Consider the following 19,739-nt stretch of genomic DNA (forward strand, 5'->3'; position numbering starts at 1 on the left):
AACTCAAGAAGAGGCCATGAAACAATGGGGTGAGACCAGAGAGAGGCTGCAGACCCAGGCACACAGACTGAGAACCAGCCCGGCCATGGAGACATCATCACAGAACCAGTGGAATATGAGAAACAGCAAAAAAACAATAGTCACCACAGACAGCTGGTTGCAGCAGAGAGACTTGATTTAAAATAAACAAAGCAATTAGAGAGGATAAAGTAGATACAGAAGAGACACAAAGATGGTATAATCTAAGGAGAGCTAGGCCCCCAGAAGAAGTCTCCAACCAATGGGACAATATGCAATTTATTTTATTTATTTATTTTTTTTTTTTTGCTTTCAGTCACGGAACTTTATTTCTAAATCAATTTTAAGTACTCAGAGATTAAAGCTCATGAAACAAAAACAAAATAAAAGAGAATACAAACACCTGCAGTTTTCTATGTGCTGCTTATTCTACTGGCCAAAGAGGAATTTTAACAAAGTCCAAACAAATGATGTCCCCGAACTAGAGACAAGTTAAAGAATTTTGTTGCTGTTGTTGTTGATGTCATTGGTGTTTGCTTTCTTGGAGGAACTCCTGCTCTTTCCCATTTAATTGCCCTCTGGTATTAATTATCAAGCATTCCTTTTCCTAAAGGAAATGACTAGTAATAAATACTTAAGTATGGCATATTATATAATATCTCTCACTGGAACCTCAGAAAATCTCAGTAAGTGTAAGCATGAACTCCTTAAATACTAAGTGAAGTCCAATGTAAACTTGTAAGGATTTTGTTTTGTTCACTGCTGTAACCTCAACTTTGGAATAGTGCCTGGCAATGGTGACTCAGTAATGCCTTATTGAATAATGAACACCTTAAACTTCACCTCCACTTATCACTCTCCCATCTCAGAAACTTACAACCTTGATCAAGCCCCAGTGTCACTAGTTTGGCAATTAACTCAAGCAGGGCTAGCAGGGGAGCTAACTCATAAGGCTTATGACAAAAGCGTTCAGGCACCCTAAAATCATTATCTGGACGAAGATAAGTTACCTATATAACTTCTATCTCACAGTCTACCCCTGGAAAAAGCAAATTCATTTTAAAAACAGGGAGAACACAAGAGATCAGCAACCCTAACACACTGTATGCCAGTCCGTTTGCAGCTATTCCTAGCTAGCATTTGGGGAAAACTTTGTTTTCCAGCTTGTTTCACTTTTCCTTGATCCTCTACTTCCTTAGTGGCTGCTTGGATAGCCTCTTGGTTACCCAGGAACTGGTGGGGTTCAACAACATGAATGTTTTCATCCAGTTCCAGGAGAATGGGGCTACCAGTAGGAAAAGTTATGTTGATAATGTCTTTATCTGAGATACCTTCCAGATGTTTCAGGGGCACCCCACTGCTATTTCCATGAGCAGATATCAGAATGGTTTTGCCACTTAATATTTCAGGAGCAATCCTCTCACTCCAATAGGGAACCTCCTTTAAGCTTTAGATCGCAGCAGTAGATCCACAGGCACGTCACACACTTTATACCTCCAGTCATTGTAGATTTCATGGTAGTAAGGATAAGACTCATCAGTGGGTGATGGAGTCACATTGTAGCTTCTCCTCCAGAGCTTCACTTGTCCTTCACTGTGGATTCAAAGCCATTTTCTCCCTGTAGGGACCCATTGAGGCTCCATAGTGATGCTCATGTAGACGCCAGCAGCTTTCCATGGGAACCCATTCCTGACCCAGCTCTTCCGGGATTAGCCAGGCTGTGTGGATGATCGATTAAGGATGGACATGAATGCTAGATCAAACTCAAAGTTTAGTGCTTTCAGTTGCTTCCCACAGTTCTGAGCTTCCTCTATTCCTTCACTGTTAAGTTTCTGATCCACCCAGCTACATAAACGATTCTCCTTATTCCAAGCACCCTCTCTGTGTCTTACAAAAAGTTTATACTTGGACGTGCTGGTGGCTGAGCTTCTCTGGTATGTTCAGTGATGGCAATATGTCTGCAAAGAGGCCAGCAGCCAGCTTCCCAGGGCCACGGGGCAGCCAGCACCAGCTAAGACTCATCAAACATGCAAGTTTTGTTGAGGAAAAGAGTCCCCAAAAGAAGGAACCAAACCTAATTCTGAAGACCAAAAACACATGCTGTATTCCAGGGAAACCAGGTAAGCTAATTAACCTCGGAGCACTCATAAAGGGGTAATGGGGAGGGGTGATGGAAATGGCCTCAGATTTCTCTTTGGCAGCATCCAATGCCAGAAGGACATGGGGTTTGTTCTAAATATTCTGAGTGAAGTAAGGGGAGACCAAGAATGGTACACTAAGTGAAGATTCCATTCAAGCATGGCAGTTACAGACAGAGCATCTGAAAAGTGGGAGATCTCAAAGGATACAGCATCTGTAAGCTCACCTGGGAGAACAAAACAAAATTGCCTACAATGCAAGGCAGCTGATTGCAAATCTTGGGGATGGAGAAGCCAGAAGAGGCTGGCAAACCCCGAGCCAGTTTGCACCCTGCATCAGTGCTAAAGATGCATGGGGATTACATTTATTGAACAGAATGTGAGCATATAAACTCTGACAACATAAAAATAATCACTGACTAATGTCAGGATGGGGGGGGTAGCTGAGAGGAATGGGAGAAAGATATTGTCTTCATCTTTTATGGCAGGGGCTAAATTGAAATGGCATAAAAGCAAAACATGTAGTTAAAACTCATTACTTACAACCTCTTCACATTTATCATAACCTCTTTTCTTACCCTTTGAGAGATCTGTTTTATAATATTTCTTGTAGTGAAGAAACATGCATTTGAAGAGCTATTCATTTTATTTCCATTTCTTTCTCTTCTGTTAAAATCAAGTGAAATTAAATTTATTACGTTTGTAGAAATAATAGCTTCTAGATAATGATTCCATATGTTTAAAACTTTCAATTTATTCATCTATCTATCCATTTCTTCTTCCACCTGTATTTCTCATTCAGAGATGACTGGTGTGATATTTTGTAGTTATTTCTAGGTTGCGTGATTTAAGGTGAATTACTTTATTAATAAATACTAAATATTTTACTAATAGTAAACTTGCTATTTAGCCATCGTCCAACCATTATCCCATAAGAGAACCAAAGCCAGAACTGCCCAGTTGAGCACTTCCTGAATTGATGACCCACAGAAACTATGAGAGACAATAAAATGATGGTTGTTCTTAAGAACCATGAAATATAGTGATTTACCATGCAGCAATAGAGTATTTTTATTATTCCCATTTAATTCTTGTGGAACTTGAGGTATAGAGTTACGTATAATAACTTCTCCAAGATTCTGCAGCCAGTAAGGGGCAGGGCCAAGATTTTGCTCCCAACCTGTGCAGTTCCAGAATGCACGCTCTTAAACAGTATCCTACAGTGCAGGTGCAGAGATCAGGCAGAAGGTCCTGGCTCACCCTTAAGCACCCAACCTTTATTGCCAAATTGCTGAGCTCAGTCACCTGTGAGATGCCTCAGGGCAGCCAATGACCTTCACAGTGTCCTCTAGATCTTCCTTTGCTAAAGCTCTGCTGAACGTGTCCCTGAGGACAAAAGGGAGAATGAAGCCTGCTCAGTAAAATGTATAATCACAGCCCACATCTTAAACAGATTCAATAATAATCAGCACCAAATTAGACAAGGGTAATTACAGGTGGAGCAGGCCTTTTTTTGTCATCAAGGTCATTCCTTCCCTAGGGAAGGGTAATGGGGAGCTAGCAGAGAGCGGAGGGAAAACCAAGGGAGATGTGCCCCTTGAAAAAGTTCAAGCCTAAATGAACATGTGGAAAGGACGCATTATCTTTTGGTTGGTTCTATCTGATTGTGATATCACGGGGCCCAGCAGCCTCAGCTCAGCCTCAGCTGGAACCCTGCACAGCAGATTTCAGGGGGGTGGCAGTGCCTGCCCCACTGCCCATCCCTGCCATCGTGGACCAACCTCTGTGAAAGACACCGTCTGCTCCTATGGACTTGTGTCGGAATCAAAATAAAAACGAGTGGTTTCAAAATTAGGTCTTTATCTTCTCTTTTGAATATGTGCAACAGAAAGAAAAAGCATTTATGATTAACCTTGTGTTCTTGGGAAAACAGCTTCTGGGAAAATCCTCTGCAGAGGGTCAGGAAGGAAGGAACAAAGGGGAAAGATCAGGGAGGGGAGAGAAATGGGGAAAGTGCAGCAGAACAGAGCTTATGGGGATCCTCGGAGAGGCAGCAGACCCGGCAGCGGTCAGCTTGGGAGAACACAGTTTGGTTTTTGTGTGCACAGTTCAAGAGAATCCCTTCCTCTGGTTTTCTGCTGTTGGAGTTGGATCTTGGGGGAGGTGGATGCTGTGTTATTTTGTTGCAGTCAGTGATGGATGTGATAACACACTGATTCTGACCTACCTCATAATGGGCTGAGGAAAATAGAAGCTGACCCCAGGACAGCAGTCACCTTTAGGTTCCACTGATAAGCAAACAAATCATTTATGGTTATGTTGGTCACATCTACCCCGATGATGATGATGATGTGTTTATTTATTTGATGACTGTTATCTTGATTAGGAAATGTTGCACAATAAATCACAAGTAAGGTTAATTGCAGGATCATTTTTCATACTGAAATATAATTTTGCAAGTAAAAAAATTGAGTTAAGATTTGCGATGATATTATAGAGAACAACTACTGTCATCGAAACTAGGAATGGCCGTAATTAAAAACTTTTGTTTTCCAAGAGATGTGGTGCTCCCAGAAGAAGTGTGCTCTGTGTACAGTTTTAAGTGCAAAAACCATTTCCATTGCAGAACTGTTCTGGCAACTTGTTGAAACAAAAAGAAAACATTTTTGGTTGATAATACATATCAAGTGGTATACACAAATTCAGTGATAAGAGCAAAGACTTAGTGAATGACCAAAATGAAAACTAGGAAGGTTGGACAGTCCAGTGCAACTGTTCCCTTGCTGTGGTGCATCAACCCCCCCCGAAGGCAGTTAAAACACAGACTTCTGGGACCTGTCCCCAGAAATTCAGATGCAGTATGTCTTGCTTTTGACCCGGGTATTGCATTTCTAACAAGTTCTCAGGTGACGTTGATGCTATTGAGATCACACCTGGAAACCACAGGTGTAACAGGAAACATTCTTTCAGTTTGGAGTCCGTCAGTCCTGGGTTCAAATACTTACCAGTACCATTTACTTGCAGATCACCTTGTGTCAGCATCCTGTTCCTTATGTATAAAATCAGGACAATAAAGCATAGCTCTCAGGGTGATTGAAGGATTCAGTAAGATGTTGTTGAAGGGGCATCAGTGTAGACATTTAATAAATAACAATGATTTTGCTTAATCATCATTGAACAAGTTTATCCTAACTATTAGATATTTGCCTTTTATCAAGTAAGCTAATATCTCTTGATATTTAATACATTATTCATTCTTTAAAGGGGCATTTTCATGTTCCTTCTATATCAGACATGAAGCTCATTACTGGGATCTGCCTTGTTATAGAACAAATTTATTGTCTGGGTTAAAACCTTACCTTGTGGACAGCCCCTGAAGGAGCAGGTCCCCATGAGTTCATATTTTTATTTATTTTTATTTTTTTAGAATATTTCTAAATCCAATATTTCTATTGGACTACCTGATACAGAGGATAGTGTGGTATGGGTGGATAGTACAAATGACAAACAATATAAATATATTTATGTGAATAAAACTGCCTATATAGCACAATGAGTCATTTGGCAACACTCTTGTTTGACTGTATTACTGACCAAAAACAAAGCTGAAGCAAAATCACCCTTCTTTTTTTTTAATTTTTATTTTGAAATAAATTCAAACTTATAGTAACAGTTGCAGAAATAATACAAACCCCATACACAGAACTCCAGCATACCCCAACCCCCCTCCACCAATACCCTGATCTACCAACTTTAATATTTCATCACTTTACCATTTCTTTCTTTCTTTCCCTCCCTCCCTACCTCCCTCTGTGTCTGTCATCCATCATCTATTGCTCTGTCTTCTGAACATATGAGAACAAGCTGCACACATCCTTGAGCAAATAATATAATTCACATACACATTTCCTATGAACAAGAATATTCATTTATGTAATCACATTAAGTGTAGTTAAGAAGTTCAAGAAATTTAACATTTATATAAAGCTTACGTTCTATATTTCATTTTTTTCTTATGTCCCAATTGTGTCCTTTTGAGCCTTTTCTCTTCTATTCTTAGATCTTATCCAGGATCATCTATGGCATTTAATTGTCATTATCTATTTAGACTGTCTTTCTTTTTCAATTGTGGAAACATATATACAGGATAAATCTTCCCATTCCAACCCCTCCCAAGCATTCCATGTAGTGGGATTAATCACATTCACAATGTTGCAATGCCTTCACCTTCCCACCATCCATTACTAGAAATTTCCCTTCACCCCAAACAGAAACCCTACACTCATTTCTTGTTAACTCCCTATTGCCCCTTCCCCCACTTCTCGTAACCCATACTCTACTTTTCATCTCTATGATCATATTCTCTGATACTTTCTTTGTGTTTACCGTGGGGCTAAAATTTAACAGCTTAAGTTAATAACAATCTTGTTTTCTTTGATACCAACTTAACTTAAATAGGACACATAAACTATGTTCCTATAGTCCTCCATTCTCCCACCTTTATGTAGTTCTTGTCAAAAATTACATATTTTACATTGAGTCCAAAACCACTGATTTATCATTACACATTATGTAATAAATAAATATTTAGATCCTGTAGGAAGTAAATAGTGGAGTTACAAAACAAAAATACAATAGTATTGGTATTTATATTTACTATGTGATTTTTACTGGAAATCTTTATTTCTTCATGTGGTTTCAATCATTTAGTGTCCCTTCCTTTCAGCCTGCACAATTCTCTTTAGCATTTCTTATAGGACTGATCTACTGGTGATGAAGTCCCTCAGTGTTTGATTATCTGGGAATGTTTTCATCTCCCCCTCATTTTTAACCTCCAGGTGTTTGTGAATTTTCTAAGTCTCTGATGGTTATTGACTTCTATTTGTATTCCACTGTGGTCAGAGAATGTGCTTTGAATAATTTCAAATTTTTTAATTTATTGAGGCTTGTTTTATGTCCCAGCCTATGGTCTATTCTGGATAAAGTTCCATGATCACTAGAGAAGATGTGTATCCTGGTGATTTGGGATGTAATGTTCTATATATGTCTGTTAAATTTCTCTATATCTCTCTCTCCTTTCTTTATTTCTCTGTCGGTAGGGCCCCCTTTAGTATCTTTTAATAGCAAAATCTCTCAGGATTTGTTTGTCTGTGAAAAATTTAAGCTCTCCCTCAAATTTGAAGGAGAGTTTTGCTGGATAAAGTATTCTTGGTTGGAAATTTTTCTCTCTCAGAATTTTAAATATGTCTTGCCACTGCCTTCTCGCCTCCATGGTGGTCACTGTGTAGTTACTACTTAGTCTTATATTGTTTCCTTTGTATGTGGTGAATTGCTTTTCTCTTGCTGCTTTCAGAACTTGCTCCTTCTCTTCAGTATTTGAGAGTCTGATCAGAATATGTCTTGGAGTGGGTTTATTTGGATTTATTCTATTTGGAGTTCACTGGGCATTTATGTTTTGTGTATTTATATTGTGTAGAAGGTTTGGGAAGTTTTCACCAAAAATTTCTTTGAATACTCTTTCTAGACCTTTACCCTTCTCTTCCCCTTCTGGGACACCAATGAGTCTTAAATTTGGACATTTTATTTTATCTATCATATCCCTGAGGTCCATTTCAATTTTTCCTATTTTTCCCCCATTCTTTCTTTTGTTCTTTCATTTTCCATTCTGTGGTTCTCAAGGTCACTGAGTCGTTGTTCAGCTTCCTCTAGTCTTGTACTGTGAGTATCCAAGATCTTTTTAATTTGGTCAACAGTTTCTTTTATTTCCATAAGAACATCTATTTTTTTATTTACTTTTGCAATTTCTTCTTTATGCTCTTCTAGGGTCTTCTTCCTGTCCTTTATATCCTGTGCCATGCTCTTCTTCATGTCCTGTATAACCTGTGCCATGGTCAAATTGTTTGTCTTTAGTTCTTTGATTAATTGCTCCAAGTACTGTGTCTCCTGTGATCTTTTGATTTGGGTGTTTGGGTTTGGGTTATCCATATCGTCTGGTTTTTTTCATGAGATTTAAAATTTTCTGTCATTTTTGGGCTCTTGGCATTTGCTTTACTTGATAGGGTTCTTTCAGGATATGAAAGATTATTCAGACACCAATCTCTAATTTGTCAGATCTACAGCTTAGTGGTGTACACTTTCTCTAACTAACCAGCAGATGGCATCCGCAAGTCACCTATTCCCCTCAAGTCAGTTCTCCCCAACTTTGTCTTTTGGTGTGTGGGGGTCTGGTTCTCGTGGAGTCCAATTGGTGCACCAAGTTTGGGTGTGTTGTTGGGGCTGTCCGCCCTGAATGTGGGGCGTGTGTCTGAGCAGTTAGGGAGGCAGGGCAGCTTTAATAATGAAACCTCCCAGGTGTTCCTGGAGATTTAAGGCTGTTGCAAGAGTCTAAACCTTCATTTCAGTCTCACCACAGATTGTCTCTGTCACTGACCCACAAGTACTTGGTATTGGCATAGGGTCCCTGGGATTTCTGGGTGGGTTCCTCTTCCCAGCCGTGCCCTTCTAGGGCCTTTGCTGAGGGAAGGCTGTGCTACACCACAAGTACATGGTGTCCCTCAAGGGAAGCCCTGGGCTGCCGGGCCATGCAGGGGTGTTCCCAGCCTGCTGTAAAGATAGCTGAATGGGGCATGTTAATTTCCCCCTTTTCACACAGCTCCAACTTCCCAGCTCTGGGACAATTAGCTGTGGGTGTGTGAAAGGCTATTGTCCATGCCCGATATTGTGACATGTGCGAGGTGTTGCTGGAAACACTTCCCATCACACTGGGTCCCTTGGCGCGGCTCTGGGCTGTGGCTCCAGCACCGGACAGGAGCGTTCCCAGCCCACCAGGAAGATGGCTGCAAGGGTCGTGGTTTTTTTCCCCTTTTGGTTCACCTCTGCCCTCCTCGCTCTGAGAAAACCAGCAGTGGGTGCACAATATCACCAGATATTGAGTCATTTGCACAGCCCTTTCCCGCCATGCTTCACTGTATGCTTCTCGCTGCTGTATCTGCAGCCGCTTTTGGGTTTTTTTAAAAAAGAACTAGTCTGCTTCCAAACACCAACCCACAGTTTCCCCACACGGCAGTGTGGCTGCTTGACATTCAGCAGGCTCACTCACTCGTTTCAGAATGCAGACTCCTGGTTTCACCAAGTGCATGGTCCCTGTGGATTTAGCAGACGTTGTCCAGCTGGTGCATCACCAGAACTGGTGTTCTGGGTCACTTTCTGGCCTCTATCCAGTATTTTTCATGGAGCTGTTTTTTTGCCCTGTCTCTCCTAGCTGCTATCTTAGGTTCTCCACCCTTCTTTTTTGACATGTATTTAGAGATAGGTAGGAAGACACTACTTGGTTTTCAAAAAACTGACCTTCCTTTAAGGCCTGGTCATAGAAGTGTAAACAATGTAAATGAATCCATCATTACCAGTTGTCATATCATATCCATGTCACCTGTGTATTCTGAAATCAAACACACATCCCTGCCAATATTCCTGGGAAGGGTTGCTATATCACAGTTAGGTTTGCATTCTCAGCAGGCAGAACTGAAGAAGAGTAATCTGGTAAAAGTTTTACATCCTATTTAGAACAAATCACTAATCATTAATATTCCCTTAAATAACATATTACAATAGAAAGATACTGACTATAAGGTATACTTCTCACTTTGGTCCATTTTTATTTTTTATTCATGATTTACATAATTGTTTAATTCATTTGCTTATAGTACAATCCTGTCACAAAGCATCTCCATGGGCAGGGAGAGAACTAGCAGTTACAGCCACAGAGTTGCAGTTGTTGAATCTCCGTCACTGGCTGTGAAATGGGGTGATTGCAGTTGGGTTCGCTGACCCTTGAGATTCGAGCACTAGATGAGTCCAAGGATTATCTAAGGACGCTTGCCAGATTCTATGGTGGGAGAAGTTCATGGTTTCCACTTGGTAAATAATCTTATCTCAAAGATAAACTCTTCCTCCAATGTGCTAAAAGTTATTGCTTTGCAGCAAACGTTAGAAAATCTTCTCTGCTTGAAGAGAAGAATTTTGCTGATAGAAACATATTGAAAAATAAAGGTGATGGTGCAGTCACTATTGGCTTGATCCCTTTCTATCGTGTTACTTTGAGAAAAGGAATTAGCATTGGATTCCGCCTCTGAAAAATGGAGAGAATGATATCTAACTTGCAAGGCTCTTGTAAGAACAGGAAGTAATTTATATAACAAAGGACTTTCCTGAATTTAGTAGATTTGTTTGGTAGCTGTTCTTGAGAGAGTTGTAGACCCCAGACTTCATTCATTTGTATTTATCCTGTATACCAGGGCCTCTAGCCACTTCATTTTCCCAACTCCTTAACAACAAGTTGTCTAAGATAACAAAAGTAAAATTATTAGATCAGATAACTCTTTTAGGAAAGGGCAAGACAAACATACATGGGTAGACTTGATATTCACTGATGACAACATTTTAATGGTAACTTCTATACGCAGAACTGGTTGCCTTTGTTTCCCCTTCTTTCCATTTCCACCTCCTGAACTATTCACCTCTCTTACCTCCTACTTCCACTTCACTTCAACTTGAACACTTATCCAACAGCATAGTGAGTATACAGTGTATACTTGTGTGTGAGTGTGTGAATGTACATCGTATTTGTCCATTGCCATCTAAGGAAAAGGGAAGGAAACTAGCAGGAATTGAACCGTAAATATATGAATGCTTTCCCCACAATTTTTTTTCACAGCAAGCTTTTGAAATAATTATCCCTTTTTTTATTATATAGCTATAAGTTTCTATAATTTGCCCAAGGTCCTAGAGTGTGTTGGGAAAGTTCTCCAGAAGCAAATGTTGAGAAAAGTTAATAATATAATGGGAATGGAGACAGGGGGCAGGGGAGGATAATCCCAATGAATAAAAAGGTGAGCAAACAGGATTAGCAGGGATGGGCTCATTCCTCAGTCACATATGATAGTCTCAGCCAATCCAACAGGGAACTCCAGAGCAAAGACTACCCCTTAGAGGAGTCCCACACTTCGTGTGGCCAGATCCTGGTACCTACATAATGTGTAAAGCCGGAGCACCTGGCTGGAGCTTCCCTGGGAGAGCAATCTCAACTCAGAAGCTGAGATGGAATCCTGAATTTGCTAACAGCTGGAAACTGTCAGCTAACTGTTCTGTGCATCTGAACCACGAGCTCTTTCTTGAGGGGAGATCTGAGCAGCACCCTTCCATGTTTCCCCAGCTCTGGAGGTACCCTGCATCACCTGCACCCCTGATCTGTCTCACTCCAGAAATTATGCTCATTTTATCATTTCACCTAAGTTATTGCTGTTCATCAGCAATGAGGTCAGCTTGGGAGAGATGGTTTTGTGGTTTTGGCTGCAATGGAATTCCAGAACCCCAAGGGGATGCTCATAAATCACATATCATGGATATCGATAAATTACATATCAGAGTAACCTTCCCTTACTTTGTCTCCCACATGATGTTTCAGTCCCAGTCATTTTGGATGGGTTGAGGGTTGGCTCAGTCTAACTTTTACCAGAGCCTGGCTTCAAGGTGATGAATATTTTGCTCAGATATTAATAAAAACTAATAGGCTAGTGCCATTTTCATCTCACCCTTAATAAGGAAACTCACAGGAAAGGAAGGGGGGTGGGTAGGATTTGGGCACCAAAACATCAGCACACAACTCTTACAATATGCAGTACTTGTCAGACCCCAGAAAAAAGAGTCTAACATACAGAAGGAATGTCTGATCCAGGGGCCCTGCTGCTTATCTCATAGATACCAGGTGCACCATAAACTCAGGGTTGAAGGCTGTTTTAGAAATCCCCGTCACAGTGGCACCTAGACCCCAGGGGGCGGACAAGGCAAGATCAGATATACCAATAAGATGAACGACCACAAACAAGCCAAAAGGCCTGCTTCCTCCACATAGATAATACAGTGCACATCAAAGAAGAGTAGTGTGTTAGAACCCTAGTAACCAGTCAGCAGAAATTGATAAGCACTCGCCCAGTCGAGGCACAGAACACACGCAGCAGGACCCTTACCCCCAACAGCCAACATGGGTTTTTCTTTTTTAAAATGCTGCTCTCAGATAGAGGGCCAGAGCCGTTTTCTTCCTTTTTCTTTTCTGATGGCTCCCACCTGCTTTCTTCCTCTAATAAACCTTAAACTCTCTATTTAAACCATGACTCTCTGCGTTGTGTGGATTCATGAATGACTCCGCCCTAACTACTTTTTCCATTTTAAAATGACAATGTTTGATATTATGTGCTGATTTAATACTACTTCAGCTCAATCAACTCCATTTTCCCCTCTTTCTTGTCACTTTCTGGATTGTCATGAGGGTAAAAGCCTTGAGACAAATGCAAGGGAGCTCTTGAGAGAGAGAGAGAGATTTCTCACAAATAGAAGGTTAGAAGACAAACCTCAACTCTAAAGTATATTTAAAAATGTCCTCTGTGAATACCAGTTTCAGTTTTAATATGTAAAACTTAGAGCCATCATTCTCATCCTTACTGCAAGAAAAAGCTGGGCAAATGAAAATCACCAATTTTTCTTGGACCCCTCAGAGAACTGGGGTTGCAGGACAAATCCACCACCACAAAATCTGAAGAGACAGGCTCATCTAGAGACACAGCTGAGTTCAGCTTACCTGGAGCAGAAAATGCTGGAAGTGTAAACTAATAAAACACTCCAATGGTAATTCTGGCAAAGTGCTGGAGGCAAAGTATGGAGTAGTCTGAGACTGAGGAACTCCTGGGGGCCGCAGCCTTAAGGGACCCCCATGCTTTTGTAGACTTTACCTCCATGAAACTGCCAGAGTCTTATCATGAAGATTCCAGAAAGGCCGCTTCAGGGGTCTGGCAGGGAGAGGGAAAAAGGAATCACTGTGAAATACAACCAGGGACATCTACATAACAAAGGCCTACTACTCTCCAGGGAAAAGGAATTTGCCAGAGACTTATCTCAGGTGGTGGAAGGAAATGCCTCCACTCCAAACAGCTCCAAACAGTACTAACTCAAACTAGGTTGTTACAGTTTAAGATGTTAACTGTAATCCAGTTAACCACTAGGAAAATAGATACAAAATATACAGAAAAGAAAATGAAAATGGTACACTACTAAAAATCATTAAACAGAAAGAAGACAGTATGGAGGAATTGAGGAACAAAAAATGATACGGCATACAGAAAACAAACAGCAAAATGGCAGAAGTGAGTCCTCTTTTATCAGTAATTACTTAAATCTAAATGGATTAAACACTCCAATTAAAAGGCAAACTTTGACAGAATGGATAAATAAACATGAGGTAATGTGGGAAAAAGAAACATAAAGAGGGAAACAGGGATATGGAAGCAGAGAAGGTGTATGCTATTTAAGCTAAGTTAGTATCTCTTCAAATTACCACATTATAGATGTAGGTTGTATAATACAAACTCCAGAGTACAAATAAAGTATTTTAAAAATACACAGAAACAGAAATGAGAAGGGGATCAGTTAGATACATCACAAAAGATCAACTATAGAGAAAAGGAAGTTGTAATAAAGAAAAAGATATGACATATAAAAAACAAAGGACAAAAATAGCTGAAGCAAGTACTGCCTTTACAGTAATAACAGGGAATGTTAATGAACTAAAATCCCCAATGAAAAGACACAGGTTGGCAGAATGGATAAAAAAGCATGATTCACCTCTATGATGTTCATAGGAGACTCACTTTACAAAGACACAAATAAGTTGAAAGTGAAAGGATGAAGAAAGATAATTCCATTCAAACAGAACCAAAGAAGAGCTGGGGTAGCTATACTAATATCAGACAAAATAGACTTTAAGGAAAAGCTGATACAAGAGACAAAGAAGAATATTATATATTAATAAAAGGCCCAATCCACTAAGAAAATAAAAACAATCATAAATCCTTATGCATCTAACTATGGTACCCCAAAATAAATGAGGCAAACACTGGCAAAACTGAAGGGAGAAATAGATACCTCTACAATAATAGTTGGAGAGTTCAATACAACCCTCATGAATAGATAGAACATCTATACAGAAGACTAATTAGGAAACAGAGAACTTGAATAAATGACCTATATGTAACAGATATCTTCAGCATATTGCACCCCCAGTGGCAGAATATACATTCTCTTCAAGTGCACATGGATCATTCTAGAATGATTCTCCAAGATAGACCACCTGTTGGTTCACAAAATAAGCCTCAATAAATTTAAAAATATTGAAATTATACGAAGTAACTTCTCTGACATAATGGAATGAAGCTGGAGTCAGTAACAGGCAGAGAACTGGAAAATCCACAAATATATGGAAGTTAAATAACACACACGTAAACAATTAGTGGGTCAAAGAAGAAATTACAAGGGAAATCAGTAAATATCTTGAGATGAAAGAAAATGAGAGCAAAACATAACAAAACTTGTGGGATGCAGTGAAGGCAGTACTGAGAGGAACTTCATAGCCCTAAATGCTTACATTAAAGAAGAAGAAAGAGATGATATTAAAGCTGAAACTGCACACATGAAGGAACTAGAAAAAGAACAGCAAATTAATCCCAAAGCAAGCAGAAAGAAAGAAATAACAAAGATTAGAGAACAAATAAAAGAAACTAAAAATAAAATAAATAGAATTAACAAAACCAAAAGATGGCTCTTTGGAACAATCAATAAAATCAACTTAGACAGAAGATGCAAATAAATAAACATGAGAGGAGAGACCTTACTAACGACTTCACATATAAAAAAAAAAGATCATAAGAGGAAACTATTAACTACTATATGCCAACAAATTAGACAACCCAGATGAAATGGACAAATTCCTAGAAACACATGAACAACCTACAGACTCTAGAAAAAATAGAAGATCTCAACAGACCAGTCACAAGTAAAGAGATTGAATCAGTGATCAAAAACCTCCCAACAAAGATCTCAGGGTCAGATGGCTTCATGGGTGAATTCTATCAAACATTCTGAGAAGAATTAAAACCAATCCTGCTCAAAGTCTTCCAAAAACTTGAACAGGAAGGAACACTACCTAACTCATTCTATGACAAGAACATCACCCTAAAACCAAAGCCAGAAAAAAATACTACAAGAAAAGAAAATTACAGATCAATTTCTCTTATGAATATAGGTGTAAGAATCCTCAACATAATACTAGCAAACCAAATCCAACAACACATTAAAAGAAACATACACCATGATTAAGTGGGTTTTATCCCAGTATACAAGGGTGGTTCAACATAAAAAAATACATTAATGTAATAAAACACATAAGCAAAACAAAGAGAAACAAACCTGTGATCATCTTAATTGAAAAAGTATCTGACAAAATCCAACATCCTTTCTTGATTAAAAAACTTATAAAAATAAGAATAGAAAGAAACTTCTTCAATATGGTAAAGGACATATATATAGAAACCCGCAGCCAAGATTTGACTTAGTGATGAAAGACTGAAAGTTTCCCTCTAATGTCTGTAACAAGATAAGGATGCCTACAGTCATCAGCAGGCTAGTGGAAGTTCCAGCAAGAGCAGTTAAGCAAGAAAAAGCAATAGAAGTCATCCAAATTGAAAAGGAAAAAGTAAAATCTTCACTATTTGCAGACAACATGATGCTATATACAGAAAGACCCCAAAAATCTACAGCAAACTCCTAGAGGAAATAAACAAATTCAGCAGTGTAGTGGGCTACAAGATTAACACACAAAAATCAGTGGTGTTTCTATACACAAGTAATGAGCAATCTGAGGATGAAATCAAGAAAAAAATTCCATTTGCAATAGCATCTGAAAGAATCAAATATCTAGGAATAAATTAAACCAAGGATGTAAAGGGCTTATACATGGAAAACTAAAAAACTTTGCACAAAGAAATCAAAGAAAATCTAAATAAATGGAAGGACATTAAATGCTCATGGATTGGAAGACTAAATATTGTTAAGATACTAATTTTACCCAAAAAAAGATTTACAGATTCAACCCAATCCCAATCAAAAGTCCAAAAGCCTCCTTTGCAGAAATGGGAAAGTCAGTTGTCAAGTATATTTGGTAAGGTAAGGGGCCTTGAATAGCTAAAACCCTCTTGGAAAAGAATGAATTTAGAAGACTCACACTTCCTGACTTCAAAGCTTATTACAAAGCTACAGTTGTCAAAACAGCATGGTACTGGCATAAAGATAAATACATCAAACAATGAAATTGAATTGACAGTTCAGAAATAGACCTGCACATCTATGGCCAATTGATTTTTTTTAATTTTTTATTAAAGAAGTTATGAATTTACAGAACAATCATGCATAAATTACAGGATTCCCATATGCTACCCCACCACCAACACTTGCATTGGTGTTAAAATTTCTTACATTTGATGATAACACGTTTTTGTAATTCTATTTTTTAACAGTAGTTACATTCGTTACAATTGATGAAAGATTATTAAAGTAGTACTGTGACTACTGTCCATAGTGTATGTAGGAGTATTTTTTCCCCATATTCCCAAACCTATTTTTTTCAAGTATGTCTTTATTTTATTACTTATCTACCCATACACTGGAGAAAGGGAGTGTCAGTCACAAGGTTTTTACAATCAAATGATCACAAGATAAAACCTATATAGTTGTACAATCATTATCAAAGATCAAGGCTACTGGATTACAGTTCAACAATGTCAGGTATTTCCTTCTGGCTATTCTAATACACTAGAAATCAAAAGGAAATATCTATATAATGAGTTAGTGGTCATAATCATTTGTTAAATCCTAATTTCTCAGTTACACCTCCTTCCTCTCCTTTAATCATTCTCTTAAAGTTCAGGGATATTTTATTTTAACTTCTTCTAACATTTTAACTTCTTCATGCTAGAGAAGGATGTTGACGTAAGGGGTAGAGGAATGAAACTGGTTGATGTTCTTGGAGAGTCTGGTTCCTCTGGGTTTTAGGGATTATCTGGCATAGGTACAATCTGGAGACCTTAAGTTTCTGAAAAAATAAACTTACCAAGTAAAACTTTTATAGATTCTCAGATAGAGCCCAGGGGATTCTTTAGAGTTTTCAAGAATTCTGTTGGTTACAGCGTGCAATACTGTGACAATTCACAATATCTGGCTGAAGCTTGCATATGAGTAACCTCCAGAATGACCTCTTGACTCTGAAATTTTTTAGCCACTGAAACTTTATTGTGTTTCATTTTTTCTCACATGACCAGTTGACTTTTGACAGGGCTTCCAAGTCCAGTCAACTGGAGAAAAACAGACTCTTCAACAAATGGTGCTGAGTAAACTAGATATCCATATGCAAAAGAGTGAAGGTGGACCCCTGTCTCACACCATACACAAAAATTAGTTCAAAATGGATCAAAGACATAAATATAAGAACCAGGACTATAAAACCTCTAGGAGAAAATATAGGGAAACATCTTTAAGATCTTGTGTTAAGCATTGGTATCTTAGACCTTACATACAAAGCATAAGCAACAAAAGAAAAAATCAGTAAATGAGACCTCCCCAAAATTAAAAACTTTTTCACATCAGAGGACTTTGTCAGGAAAGTGATAAAACAACCTACTCAAAGGGAGAAAACATTTGGTAACCACATATCTGATAAGAATTTAATATCCAGAATATAAAAAGAAATCCCACAATTCAGCAATTAAAAGAAAAATAACCCAATTAGCAAATGGCTAAAAAGCACATGAAAAGATGCTCACCATCATTAGCTGTTAGGGAAATGCAAATCAAAACCACACAATAGCATTTTTCACACCCTCTAGAATGACAACTCTAAAATAAAACAGAAAACTACAAGTGTTGGAGGGGCCATGGAGGAATAAGAACACTCATTCGTTGCCGGTGTGAATGTAAAATGTGCAGTTGCTGCAGAGGAGTTTGGCAATTCCTTAGGAAGCTAGGCATAGAATTACCATATGACCCAGCAACCCCACTACTAGGTATATACCCAAAAGAATTGAAAACAGGAAGTCCAACAGATATTTGCACACTGATTTTCACAGTGGCCTTTTTCACAACTGCCAAAAGACAGAAGTAGCCCAAGTGCCCATCAACCAACGAATGGATTAAAAAAATATAGTATATACATACAATGGAGTATTATTTGACATTAAAGAAATGACATTTCAATTCATGTAATGTATTAGTTAGGGTTCTCTAGGGAAAGAGATGAACCTTGAAGTTGAGAGAAATAAGCCAGACATTGTATGATCTCACCGATATGAAATAATTAGAATAAGCAAACTCATAGAGTTAGAATACAGAATATAGGTAACCAGGGCTTGTTTGGAGGTGAAAATGGGAAGTTAATGCTTAAATTGTGCAGTATTTCTTCAGGTTGATTGTAACGTTTTGGATATAGATGGTGGTGATGATAACAGAACATTGTGAGTGTAACCAGCGGCACTGATTTCTATATGCGAATGTGGTTATAAGGGAAATTTTAGGTTGTATATATGTTACTAGAATAAAAATTAGAAGATAAAACATAGGACTGTACAACACAGTGAATCCTATTGTAAATGATGGACTATACTTAACGGTACAATTATAAAAATGTTCTTTCATGAATTACAACAAAAATACCACCCTAATGCAAGGTGTTAATAATAGGGTGGTATATGGGGAAAGCTACATCCTAATTTAAACTATGGACTATAGTTAATAGTATAATTATAATATATGTTCATCAATTGTAACAAAGGTACCACAATGCAGTGTTATTAATGCAGTATTAACAATGCAGTGTTAATAATAAGGGGGTATATAGGAATGCTGTATTTTTGCATGATTTTTTCTATAAACTTACCACTTCTCTAATTTTTAAAAAAATAAATAAATAATAAAGTAAAGAAAAAAACTATGGAGTGCAGCAAAAGCAGTGTTCAGAGGGAAATACATGGTTGTAAATGCTTACATTATAAATAAGCAAGATCTCAATTCTGTAATGTAATTTTATGCCTTAAGAAACTAGACAAAGAAAATCAAGCTAAACACAAAGGTAGCCAAAGGAAAGAAATAATAAAAATAACAGCAGAGATAAACAAAATAGAGAGTAGAAAATCAAAAGAGAAAATCAATGAAACCAAAAATTGGTTCCCTAAAAAGATGAACAAACTTGACAAATCTTTAGCTGAATTGACTATGAGAAAAGAGAAAATATTCAAATTATTAAAATCAGAAATGACAGTAAAGACATTATTACCAACCTACTGGAAATAAAAAGTTTCAAAAGAATACTATGAACAATTGTTAACCAACAAATTAGATAACCTAGATTTAGTGAACAAATTCCTAGAAACATAGAAACTACCAAAACTAAATCAAGAAGAGAAATAAAATATTAATAGACCTATAACAAGTAAAAATATTGAAATAGCAAACAAAAACTCCCCAAAATAAAAGCTCAAAACCAAACAGCTTCCCTGGTTAATTCAACCAAACATTTAAAGAAGAATTAACACCAATCCTTCTAAAATTCTGCCAAAAAATAGAAGAGGAAGGAACCTTTCCTAACTCATTCTATGAAGCCAGCATTATCCTGATATCAAAGTCAAAGACATCATAAGAAGAGAAAACAAA

Source organism: Choloepus didactylus, chromosome 9 (assembly GCF_015220235.1).
Source record: "Choloepus didactylus isolate mChoDid1 chromosome 9, mChoDid1.pri, whole genome shotgun sequence".
NCBI lineage: Eukaryota > Metazoa > Chordata > Mammalia > Pilosa > Megalonychidae > Choloepus > Choloepus didactylus.